At 42.0% G+C, this 13,271-nt stretch overlaps 1 protein-coding gene across 1 annotated transcript in view; it reads right to left on the reverse strand.

Moving 5' to 3' along the window:
- syt12 (synaptotagmin XII) overlaps positions 1 to 12,464 on the reverse strand; it is a 38,725-nt gene extending 26,261 nt beyond the window's left edge. Inside the window, exon 1 of the mRNA XM_032544918.1 lies at positions 11,982 to 12,464. The gene's annotated coding sequence lies outside the window, so the exon portion shown is untranslated. The remainder of the gene's footprint in view (positions 1 to 11,981) is intronic.
- Positions 12,465 to 13,271: the final 807 nt, after the last annotated feature.

Here is a 13,271-nt window from a genome sequence, read left to right on the forward strand (position 1 = left end):
GCGAGCGTTCATGTCAAGGATTGAGGAATTAAAAGATAAAAACAGAGCACTCCAACAAGAGCTGGACGACATGAAGGCTAAATATGAGGAGCTTCAGTCCAAATCTGAAGCAGACATTAGTGAGAGGAAACGTCAGGCTGACATGCAGATGGTCAATGAAGACAAGATCAGACAGGACCAAAATTTAATAGAGAAAATGTCCAAGGAGATCAGCAGCTTCAAGATTACCGAGAAATGCCTGGTGAGAGAACTGGAGCAGATTCATGGTTCATACCAAGAACTAAAGTCGAGGTATGAAGCAGATGTGACTCATATGAAAGAAGCTAATTTGGAAAAAACCAAGCATGATATTATTGAGCTCATCAAGGCACTCAGAGCAGAGAAGGACAACCTCAACCAGAAAAATGCAGAAGGTATCTCTTTCCTGAAATGGCAATCAACTGAGGTAATAAAACGTCTGGAATCTGTTGTGGAATTCGCAACAGTTACTTACCAAGAACTAAAAGCCGGATATGATGGAAGGGTTTTGACTCTAATAAAGCACTTAGAAACATTTAAGCAGGATGCATATGAAGAGTTTAAAACTTATTCAGAGCAAAGGATGAGTGACCTGAAGATTATCACCGAGCTTAAAGCTGAGAAAGACAGTCTCCTAAAACAACTGACTGCTTTGCAACAACTTCCCTCCGGCTGTGAGCTTAACTCACAGCAGGAAAACATGAAAACTGAACATCAACTCAAACACGAATTAGGACCTGAGAGACAAAAAGAACCAAACGAGAAAGACACTACCCCGGAAAACAAGGTTTCTGACACTGCGTCCATGGATCAGGACCGTCTGACAGAGGAAACCCTGTCAGAAAACATTGATGTTCCTGATGCCTCTCCCAACCAGGTAAACGACTTTATGGAAAACATGCCGAGTAACATAGAATCCATGGACGTGACGGACCGCTCTGTGGAAAATCTGTCACAGGAACCAGTGGGGGCAGTCGCCAAGGAAAAATCAGTGTGGAAGAAGATACGACACTGTTTGGGGCTCAGAAAACCACAAATGTTCAAGAAGAATAGCAAGAAAGCCTCTGAATAAAGCGATTAGGAAAAAATGTAATTTCTGAACCGTTTGAAACCCCAAAATATATTTCTTATTTTAGATCCCCCCCAAAAAAATGCCCGTGGGTTTTTCTCCGGGTGCTCCGGTTTCCCACAGATTTCCAAAACCATATAAATTATGGTTATTGACCAAAGTAAATTGTCCTCAAAAAAGGTAGTATTAATTTCTGGAAAATTTAATTTGCAAACGGTTCAGATTAGAGAAACATAGTGAGAGTTGCTCTCCACAGGTTGCTCTCCATAGGTTGCACTCCACAGGTTGCTCTCCACAGGTTGCTCTCCACAGGTTGCTCTCCGCAGGTTGCTCTCCACAGGTTGCTCTCCATAGGTTGCTCTAAACAGGTTGCTCTCCACAGGTTGCTCTCGACAGGTTGCCCTCCACAGGTTGCTCTCCACAGGTTGCTCTCCACAAGTTGCCCTCCAAAGGTTGCTCTCCACAGGTTGCTCTCCACAGGTTGCTCTCCATAGGTTGCCCTCCACAGGTTGCCCTTTCCCACCAGTTTCTAGATGCAGTCAAGGTTTTTTAATGGGATCCGTTTTAGTGGCCTTAGCATCTCGTCTCTGCTTTTTGCAGATGTGATGAGGTCCTATTGGCTTCATCAGCTGTGGGCAAATAATCTTTGTCGTAGGCCTAACAAGGCGAATGCCTGAACTGGAAAAGGAGGGGCCCTTGCTGTTGCTGTTGAGCCATGTTGCATTGCTTGATAGCTAGTTGTTGCCAGGAATAAACCCAGTCTTGTTTTTTTCTTTGCAAAAGTTGTTCTCACTTTGCAAAAGTTGTTCTCAGTAATAATTATCTTAATTAATAAGATAATTATTACTTATCTTAGAGATACGTAATAATTTGCTTATTATCTTAGAGATAATTTAATTATCTCTAAGATAATAAGCAAATTATTACTTATTACAGATCATAATAAGCAAATTATTACTTATCTTAGAGATATGTAATAATTTGCTTATTATCTTAGAGATAATCCACTTATCTCTAAGATAAGCAAATTATAACTTATCTTAAATATCAGTGATAATTTGCTTATGCCCTAATTTCCACACGACTCACACAAACACAACCCTAATGCGCTTCATGTAAGTGGAGCACAAAATCAACACAATGTTTATGAGCCACACAAATGTGGACACGTTGTGTGTCTGACCCACACAAACACAAACACGCACAATGCAACACAGGCACACACATATATTCCTACGTAGCTTATTTCTTACAAATGAAGTAAATCATAAAAATAGTCAAATAAACCCCAGCTAGTAGATATGAACGCTCCTCTTGCCGGTGCTCAGATTCTGTGTCTGTGACACCCAGAGGAGGTGAAATGATCCCATATGCCCCATTTATATTTTATTTGTAAATATTTCTGACAAAATGTAACTGTTGTTGCACCAATTATTACAGTAGTTTAATTTTTAGCTTCACCGCACAGTCACATTTAGATATAGAAAAATCCATATTGGAATATTGGAATATTCCAATGTTAGCTATTGGAACAGTTAGCATGCCATGACGGCAACACTGTCTTTAGAAGACTGCTTGATACTGGATATTACGACATTTAATTTCTATTTACATTGAACTAAATTGGTGATTTGCTGATGCATATTGGAGCATTAAATATTTGACCAATTCTGACATGTAGCAAGTAGTTACTGGACACTTTTGTTGTTCACACGTTGATTGATATGATTCCTTTGGAGCTGAACACAGTTCCCCGCCTGCTGCTGTTTACTCAGGATGATTTGCGTTCTCAGATCCTTTCTCAGGAATCATAAATGTTTATGCAGGAAATTACAACACCGTCTCTGTCCTGAATTTCAAATATAGAGGCAGAGGCGAAGGATGAGACAAAGTCAGTTTTGCTTCGTTCTTTTCATATTTTTTTTCAGTCACTTAAGGAACCGCAAAACTAATTTTGTGGTAAAATTCTGCAGAATTCATGTGGTTTGTTTCTAAGTCAGATCAGGATAAAAAATTCAAGCTTATGATTTTTTACTAAGTGTCCAGATGAAAAGCTAACTGGGACTTAATGGCCAACATGGTGGAATACTTCAATAGAGGCTAAAAAGACGTTAGATAAACTGAATGCAGTTGACATAAACTTCAACTCCATGATGATCAAAACATTTGTTTTTGTTTGTTTTACTGATAATAAAAGAGTTAAAAAGTATTTTATTGTGATGTGATCTTCTATAAAGATCTTATCAGAAATAGTTTCTTTACTTGATGTAGAAAGATCATATGATTGTTAGAGAATAAATTCTCAGAAGGATGAAAGTTAGTCTCAGTTTGAACACAATCACACTGAAAATGTTCATGTCAATGCAATATAATCCCGTGAGTCCACTATGAATAATTCAGCTCCTCCGGGGGAATCCCGAGGCGTTCCCAGCCGAGAAACATAGTCCCTCCAGCGTGTCCTGGGTCTTCCCCGGGGCCTCCTCCCGGTGGGACGTGCCCGGAACGCCTCACCAGGGAGGCGTCCAGGAGGCATCCTGACCAGATGCCCGAGCCTCAACTGGCTCCTCTCGATGTGAAGGAGCAGTGGCTCTACTCTGAGTCCCTCCCAGATGGCTGAGCTTCTCACCCTATCTCTAAGGGAGAGCCCAGACACCCTACGGAGAAAACCCATTTCGGCCAATCTCGTTCTTTCGGTCATAACCCAAAGCTCATGACCATAGATGAGGGTGGGAACGTAGATCGACCGGTAAATCGAGAGCTTCGCTTTTTGGCTCAGCTCTCTCTTCACCACGACGGACCGGTACAGCGCCTGCTTGACGGCAGACGCTGCGCCAATCCGCCTGTCGGTCTCCCGCTCCCTTCTTCCCTCATTCATGAACAAGATCCCAAGATACTTGAACTCCTCCACTTGGGGCAGAACATCCCCCCCGACCCGGAGAAGGCACTCTACCCTTTTCCGGCTCAAGACCATGGCCTCGGATTTGGAGGCACTGATCCTCATCCCGGTCGCTTCACACTTGGCTGCGAATCGCTCCAGCAAGAGCTGCAGATCACGACCCGATGAAGCCAATAGGACCACATCATCTGCAAAAAGCAGAGATGAGATCCTAAGGCCACCAAAACGGATCCCCTCAACACCTTGGTAAAAGGAGATAGGTAAAAACAATTGTAGCTAGGTAGGGGGTGTCTCTCAGAACCCCAGAAGAACAGGACAAACAATTAATGCTGAGGAGACGAGTCAGAGGATGAGCAAAGAGAGGTGTGTTTCAAGCTGAATACAAAGACAGGAGAAAGAATGAGGTGGGGGGAGAGGAAGCAGGTTGGGTTGACCACTCAAAGAGCAGAAGACAGCTGAGGTGGCAAGTCTGATTATCCCACCAAAGAGCAGGAGGAGAAAGGTGTCTTTCAGACCAAGTGCAAAGTATTGGGGGGAGAGGAAGTCTAGACCACTAAAGAACAGCAGTCTTTCAGACTCACCAACAGTACAGGGCTGTGATAAAGAATTACAATAAGTCAATAACATCCACTCTATCTCATGACATCAAGCACTACCACCCACAGCGGGAAGAGGTGTCAAATTCATTAACATATAAGCCCCTCCCATCTCCCCGTCATACTCCTAATTATTCATGTTCATATTCATAACCTGTCATATTGAAGTTTGATGGGAGGGTGTATCTATGGTCTCTTATATGTACCCTGATCATGTCTAATGTATCTGGATCAACCCAGTTAAAGTTAAACAAACAAAATAACCAGGGTCACAGAAGAGTTAATGTAAGGTTATTGAAATTGTGAACTACATCTGAGGCTCTTGTGTAACTGACAATGACTAATAAAAGTATTTTTTTTGCTACGTGTCAGTGGGAGAACCCAGAAGCAGCTGCTGGAATGTATGGGATCCGGAGAAAAGAAACCATCACGCTTTGAAAGGTGAAAATCAATCAGAAAAATCTATAAATATCACATATTTACATGAGTTTTCCTCAAAAGTAAGATTCACTTTTTCATTTTTTAATGCTGAATTTTACATTTGGATGATCCTTCTCCTTAAAAGTAATAAAAACATTTGTATAGTAACTTAAAAAAGCAGATTTATAAAAGAAATTAAGTATTTTTGCTCAGCATTTCATATGATAGTGAAGAAAATGGGATTTTTTTAAATCACTGAAACTAAAATCTTTAGTTTTTTGTTGAATGAACCAGAACCCACGGTCAGTCGGACTATGACCCCAGACAGTGTCGATCTTCTCCGGATCTCCTCACTGAAGTTTCCAAAGAGGTGACCTGACTTTAATCTTTATTATATCACAACCTTATAAGACAAAGAGCAACCTTAGCAGTAATATGATAAAAAGTTAAAGAAATAAAAGACAGGCTACGTTCACACAGGAGGTCTTGATGCTTAATTAATGTTTTTGTTTGGTCGTTCATGCTACTTATTAAATGCGACATGAATCCGACTTCTGTGCAGAAGGAGAATGTAGACATCACCAAGTATATTTGGTCTAGTTTCTAGTGGTTGTATTTTAGCACACTTGAAATAACACAAAACTACCTTATAAATAACTTTTTAGCAAGTTATAGGAGTTTCTTTTAGGTCAGTATCCTTAACATTGAAGAAAAAGTTCTAGTGGCATTAGCAGATTATTTGTCTTGTTGAAAGTGACATAATCTGCCAATGGAACTGGTACTTTTCCCCACAATTTTAAGGAATTACCTGTGATGTTACGTGATGTGCCGAGGCTTCGAGGCGTGTGTCGAGTAATGGAGGGGGCGTTTCCGTAAAGCGCGTATCGAGGCTTGCTTCATTTAGGGGAGGAGCCGAAAACGATGACGTCCGAAGCCTCGCTGCCCGGCTGTACCACATGACTGCTTCGGGAAGTGGCTCAGAGTTTGGCGCGGGGTTTGACAGCTTTAGAAACCCCACAGGCTCCATTCAAAATGTGGGTTGTTGTAGGCGAGTTGCGGTCAGTTGAGAGAGTGGATAGAGTTTTGATAGTTTGGATAGCAGAGTTTGGATAGTGGTTATTTAGTTTGAGACAGTTAGTTTGGTGTTTGGAGAGTTTAGGAGAGAGATAGATAGATAGGAGATTTAGGAGCGCGAGGACAGGATAGGAGTAGGATGGAGCCGGCGAGAAAGAGGAGGATTTCCCCTATGTGGGAACATTTTGATTTGATAAGCCCTAACAAGGTAAGGTGAACTGAACATTTGCAGATGCATTATGTTTGCTTATGAGGAACTGTATTTTTCACTGTTTCTTATTTTCTGTAAAGGTGAGGTGTTTATTGTGCTCCAAGGAGTTGGGGTACAATAATAACACCTCATCCATGCTAAGGCACTACTGTGCCTTGCATGAGAATAGGGAGGAAATTGTAGCTTCACCCAGCCAAGGTATTTCATTACTATATTACAAACACACTATCACAATCTTTGCATGCTGATGTTTGCTTGTTGTGCAAATAAAGACAGGTAACAGACACTGTATTTATTCCCTTTTAACCAGCCACCAGAAAACAAGAGCTGGATGAAGCTCTAGTCTCCATGATAGTGAAGGATACCCAGCCTTTCACTATTGTGGATGACGTTGGATTCAGGACATTTGTGTCTAAGCTGGATCCCAATTATGTTCTCCCTACAAGGCAGGTATGATCCGTCCTGGTCCAGGTGAAAAATCTGGACTCAAGAAGAAACTTGACCAGCGAAAGCGAAGAGCGTTTATCGCTATTGTATCAATCCTGATGGTGCTGCTGCTGCGATGTGCTATGACTATAGTTTGGTTTGCCATGCCCCTGTCTGACTCAAACCGTTACTGCTTAGTCTTGGCGTGTACCATGTTTCTCATGCTGCCCGGGAGTCTGATGCTTCCTCTGCTGTTTCTGCACAAAGCAGTGAAACGTCACAAAAATGCCAAATAAGGGCAGGATTTTCAAGACGGACTCCAGAAAAACTAAATTACAAAGAATGGTTGGACTAAATAAAAGATTTTAGATTGTTAATATTTAACTAAATAGTTTATTTAGAGATTTAGTGGATAACCAGTGTTGTATAAAGTACTGAAATCTCAGAGTCAAGTAAAAGTATAAGTACCTCTCCAAAATATGACTTTGGTAAAAGTCGAAGTCACTGACTGAAATGTTACTTGAGTAAAAGTCTTAAAGTATCTGAAACTTCTTGTACTTAAGTATGGAAATTACTGTAAAAATGGATGTACTCAAGTAATGTAATGAAAAGTACAAGTAAAAAGTAAAACAAAGCAAATGCAGTTTGAATGACATTTTTTATATTTTGGTAAACTTGTCAAATACACTTAAAATAATGTACCCAACCAAGTGCAGGCAAAATTAAACCTGCTAATAGATATGCCTGCAGGCATCATTTAGTTAAGAAAATTAGGTGCTTTACCTATAGCACAAGGTTAACTTAACCTGCTTTACAACTGAACCAGCTTCTTAGTATACCCTCCAGGACAGAAAATACAAAGTTTTTGTAAGCCTTAAGTTTTCCCTTCAAGTAAGGTCAGTGCTGAAAATGAGAAAAATAAATAGTACAGAAAATGCGGCCAACATGAAGAAAAAGATCTGTTACGATTACTCTACTTCACAAATCAGTGAATCAGTCAATCCTACAGTCAGTATGTGGTGCACACAACTGGTCATTATGCAAAAGAAAAAAAGAATTGGGAGGGAAATGCAGCTTATAGGCATCTGTAAACCTGGTTTTGAACTTGCATGCCTTTCCTATATTCGTTAAATTTAGTCTAAATTGCTATCGCTATGGCTTCTGTCCCCCCTTGAACAGAGGAGTCTAGGTAGCCTGCTACAGTCAACATTAGGCCTCAGCTAAATACACCACGTGTGGAACTGAAACAATGCCAAACAAAGTTCATTTATGGTCAACGTTTCACAATACAGTAGTGTCTAGTGACCAAGCTATAGTTACTGAAACAGGAGGATTATAACCATTTCATAAGAAGTTACCTCGATGTGTTTCTTCAAGTTGGACGGGGAGTTTTTGTAAGATAGAATTTCCACATCTTTGGGCAGGAATAACATAAACTGCATGCGGTACAACGAATCTTTAACACCCACGAAAGAGTGTATTGTGTTTAAATAAGGCCATGGGCTCTCATCACCAGCTGGTGGTTCCCCTGGAGCCGTGTCCGACGTAGTTGCAGTCGTTGTGGTCTCCGTCTCCTCCTCCATGTGGCTGCTGCTGATTGCGAGACTTGCTTTGTGTTTAATGGGAGAAGCGAAACAGGTGTATCCTATTGGTGGTGATGAACAAGCCCAGGCAAGCAGGCTACCGACTTTGTTCGGTAGCCTGCTTGCTACTTGCTAATCAGTAGGTGGGGTCAAAACACTTGCGTTTCTCTCTCTCGCTTTTTTGTAACGAGTAACTAAACCACACATTGAAAATGTATCGGAGTAAAAGTACGCAATTAAGTTCGGAAATATAGTGAAGTAAAAGTGAAAGTCATCAAAAATTTTCATACTCGAGGAAAGTATGAAGTACTCCAAAATATACTTAAGTAAAGTAGTGAAGTATTTTTACTTCGTTACTATACAACACTGGTGAAGGTTGAATTTAAAATACATTTGGGGGAAAAAAATACTCTATTTTGTATAATCTTGACTATGAGAAGCACATTTCATGCAAATACACTTGTATTTAAGCTAGCATTCTGCTTATTGAAGCAGCATTGAGGCTACGCCCCCTACTGGAACGCTGCACTTTTCTACTGATCTCTAAAACCCTGAAAGACACACGTTTGATCCTATGGAGAGGAACATTCATAAAGTGAATTACCTTTAAATTATATCATTGGTAAATGGCTTTGAACTTGTATAGCCAGCGGACCCCAAAGTGCTTCGCTCCCATCGTTGTCCATTGGGCAAATATTCTCCAGATCAAAATGTTATGACCAGTTGAAAAATGACAAGAATTTATGTTTTGCACTTTTGGATTTTAAGAAGGTTCTAAGTGCAGCTTCAAAATGCAACATGAAGAGATGGGAGTGAGACAAAAAAAAATCTGAGTAAGCATTTATTGCAAACAACCATTAAAATGAAATAGGCAGTAGGCATAAAAAGTTTAAGACCATATCTCAAAAATTTAGATTAAAGTTTCAAAAAAGGACTAATTAGTAGCTGTGTCATTCTTGTTTACCTCAAAGAGTGAGAGAGACGGATGGAGCTGCGTACTGAATAACCCTGGAAGAAAACCAGACTGAAGCTACAGACACTTGAGGCTGTTTGGAAATGTTATTTTTTTCTCCTATTTTTTGCGACAGTAGGCAGACAGGAAAGAGGGCGAGGAGAGGGGGGAAGACATGCGGCAAAGGTCGCCGGGACCGGGAGTCGAACCCGCGACGTCCGAGTCAAGGACTAAGGCCTCCAAACGTGGGGCGCGCTAACCCCTTGCGCCACCACAGCACTGTTTGGAAATTTTTACCTTGATCCAGGAACGTCCTCAACATTCACCCAGAGTTACAAAGGCTGCGTTCACACCGCAGCCTGAAGTGACCCAATTCAGATTGTTTGTCAAATTGGATTTTTTTTGCCGTGGCCGTTCACACTTCCAAATATATGCGACCTGTACGTGTTCTCCAGTGTGAGCGGGCAAACAACCTTTAAGTGTCCCGCATGAGCAGTAGAGGGCACAATAGCGTCATCGTTCTCTGTTCTGCCAACCGCCATAAAAAGAAGTAGTGCTCGGTGTTTGCAGAAGTAAACATGGAGGCTAACGCTGGAGCATAGCTTACACAGTTGAACGGAGCAGCATATCAACAACTTAATTCTCATTATAGTCCATCATGGTTGTTGTTTTCTTTCCTGCTTGTGTGTATCAGGACGCAGAATAGTGACATTTGTGGAGTATGAATGACCTTCAGGTCGGATGAATGCGACCTGGACGTTAGGTCACATTTGAATCGGATACTTATCGGATACCCAAGAGGTCTGGGTTGCATTCGAAGAGAATCCGACCCTTGCTGCTCAGACTGTCATGAAAAAATCAGATACAGGTCGCTTTACGGCAAAAAAATCGGAATTGGGTCACTTCAGGCTGCAGTGTGAACGCAGCCAAAGGAATGCCATCGATCAAGGCATAATTCACGTAAGAATGGCCCAGTCAAAGTCCAACTCTAAATCAAACTGACAATCTTTGACTTGAAAGCTGTCCAGTCTGCCTGAACTTAGACTAGAAAAACAGGTGAATATTTCAGCCTATTGGTGCAAAAGACTGATACAAGGGTGATGGATACACAAAGGTACACCACCCTTTGTTTCTGCCGGTCTATCCTATGGTTTGTGTTTGTACCAGGACCAAACAGTATGGACACATTAGCATGACAGCATGAGCATCCAGAAGGTGCCAGAAGCCCCTCGGCTGCCTCTGAGACAGAACAGGAGGGAGGATTAAACCACATTACGGCATGTTGCTACGGTGAGCATCATCTAATGGGATTACCCGAAATTAAAAGCTCAGGCAGCATCGTTTTCATCACCGTGCACACACTGATTCCCAGGATCGACCCTGATCCTGGGAATCAGTGCAGACAACAGTGGAGTCTGCATATGAGCTGCAGGTTGCATAACGTCTGAACGGTTTCCTACCTTTCTAGATTAGAACCCCCTTTGAATGAGGATTTAGTCAAATGGTGCTAACTAAAATCTGGATTAATCATCAATAAGACAGTGGGACAGCCTCCACTAGTGTTTGTCACTGTGGAAAACAGATCCTGAGAAACACAGGCTGATGAATTTGAAGAATCTGTTTTTGAAGTTTCTTACAAACATAAATCTGAAAAGTGTGGGAACGATTTAGATATTCTCGAGTCATCATCGATAGAAGTGTGTGTGAACAGCAATTAGTTATTTCGCAAGTCTTGCCGCCGGGACCAAATTGGATTTAACTCTGGACTTTGACTGGGTCGTTCTAACGCATTAACATTCTCCAACAAGTTTGTCCTGTATTTATCTCTATTTTGTTAGCTAACAATCTTCTCCCTGACTTGTCTGCTGTCTTTTTGCTCCTCTGATGCAGAAGTCACATGTGGGGTACCACAAGGTTCAACCCTCAGACTCCTCCTATTTACACGCTCCGGCTAGCTTAGGTTATAACAAGAGCTAAGATTAGTTACCATAGCTATGCGGATGATACGCAGCTCTACATTACAATGTCAGCAGGTGACTTTGTGACTTGGTTCTGCTCTGCAAACCCAGAACCAGAACCAAACATTGAGAAGCAACATTCAGCTTCTACGCACCACAAATCTGGAACAAACTTCCAGAAAACCGCAAAACTTCTGAAACACTGATTTCCTTTAAATCTAGACCCACCTGCCTAGAGTTGCCTTCGATTAATAGTAAATAGAACATTGTGATGTATATTTGACAAAATGTAATTTTAGCTGCTTTTTGTCATGATTGGTTGCTGTTTTATGTTTTTATGGTGTAAAGCACTTTGCACTGCCTTGTTCCTTAAATGAGCTACACAATTAAACCTGACTTTGTTTTCTGAAAGTCTTAGGCCTTCACAAAGCAGCTGGATTTATACTGAGATTAAATTAAATTGGCTAATTAGGTGCCTTCAGGTTGCTCTAGAGCGCATCATGGACGCCTGACCTGCTCTAAGTTCCTTCAGCTGGAGTTGAGCCACAGGATGCTGCGCCCTGGACCGCCACATCTGGAAACAACCTGTTCCGTACTGATAAAACACAAACCAACTGGATCCTGATGGTGAGGCAGGGAGAGGAAAAAGCGCCTTTCAGTTTCAGGGGTGCAGTTACCTGCTTTAAGACAATCCCATCAACAAAAGCAGCAGGATGAGAGGAAAGAGGCAAGCGAGTGTGTGTGTGTGTGTGTGAGAGAGAGAGAGAGAGGAGCTTACCCTGGGTTTTCTTTTGGTGCAGTAGAGAGAAAGGGGGGAGGAGGAGAGCAACTCCACCGCTCTCCCTTCTTCAGGCGACTCTCTCCATCCAGCGACTCCGGCGGTGTTCGGGGATTATTTGCCCCCAGTGGCGGGGTAGGAGGGAAGAGGAGGTAGAGAAACAGCGTTCACGCTTCTTCTTCTTTCTCAGAGGAAACAGGAGGCCGTGGGTTTCTCCAGTCAACTCAGAGGTCCGTCTCTGCCGCCTGATGCATCCCTGCTGCAGCTCAGCCCAGTCTGCACAAGCAAAGTCCCTCCCCTGCAGGGCAACCTGAACCGGTCCAGGATGCAAGAGAAACGCGTCCACCGCCTCCCGCTGCTGATGCTGATCAGCTCACACACACACAGAGAGAGAGAGAGAGAGAGAAAGGGAAGGGAGAGAGGGAGAGCAAGAGCCTGGAGGAGCTGGCTACCTGCTTCGCTACACACACAAACACACACTGTACGCCGCGATTACGCAACGCAATCACTGGGTGGGGGTGGGGGGTAACAGAAACAAGATGGGGAGGGTTGTGAGTGAGAGAGTTTCAGGGGGAGATCCTCCTCTTAACTTCCTGAGTCTTCCCTCAGCTCCTGCCTGCTTCTCCTGAGATCTGAGCCGTCAGGGATGATTCAGTGTGAAGTTATGTAAGGCGTCTGGAACAGAGGTGGGCAAGGCGCACAAATACGGAGCGTGAAATGACAATAAATGAGAAACAATTATTTAAATGTGTCATAAATTTATTAAAACCAGAAATACAGGAATAAGTGATTAAAAGTGGAATTAACTATATGTGCGCCTCATTTAAATGTTCTGATTTCATTTTGAAAACTTAATATTAAGTATTTTATGGTTTAATCAATCTGTTTTAATTTAATTAATTTAATCTGTCCATTTTACCCGTCAAACTCTGTGGGCGGGATTAGGTGCTGACGCCTGACTTCTGATTGGCTGTTTTCAGATATGAATTTGATCAATCTTGTAAAATGTTTTTTTGTTAAGGGCTGCCTTATCTATACACTGTAGTGAGCTGAAATTCAATTCATAACTAAAATATATTTTACGTAATGTGAGTTACAAGCGAACTGGACAAGGTTGAAAGAAGCTCACGGCCTTCCGCCCTTTATTAAGATCTATTTTTGAATGTTTGTCGTGTGAGTGGGTTATAATGTATTGTGGAAGAAGTGGACAATATAACAGAGTAAAGACGAGAGGTGCTGCTCAGGTTTTCTCTGCCTTGGAAAGGTCTCCCTCTGGTGGCCAAAGAATAA

This window comes from Xiphophorus hellerii, chromosome 2 (assembly GCF_003331165.1).
Source record: "Xiphophorus hellerii strain 12219 chromosome 2, Xiphophorus_hellerii-4.1, whole genome shotgun sequence".
Classification (NCBI taxonomy): domain Eukaryota; kingdom Metazoa; phylum Chordata; class Actinopteri; order Cyprinodontiformes; family Poeciliidae; genus Xiphophorus; species Xiphophorus hellerii.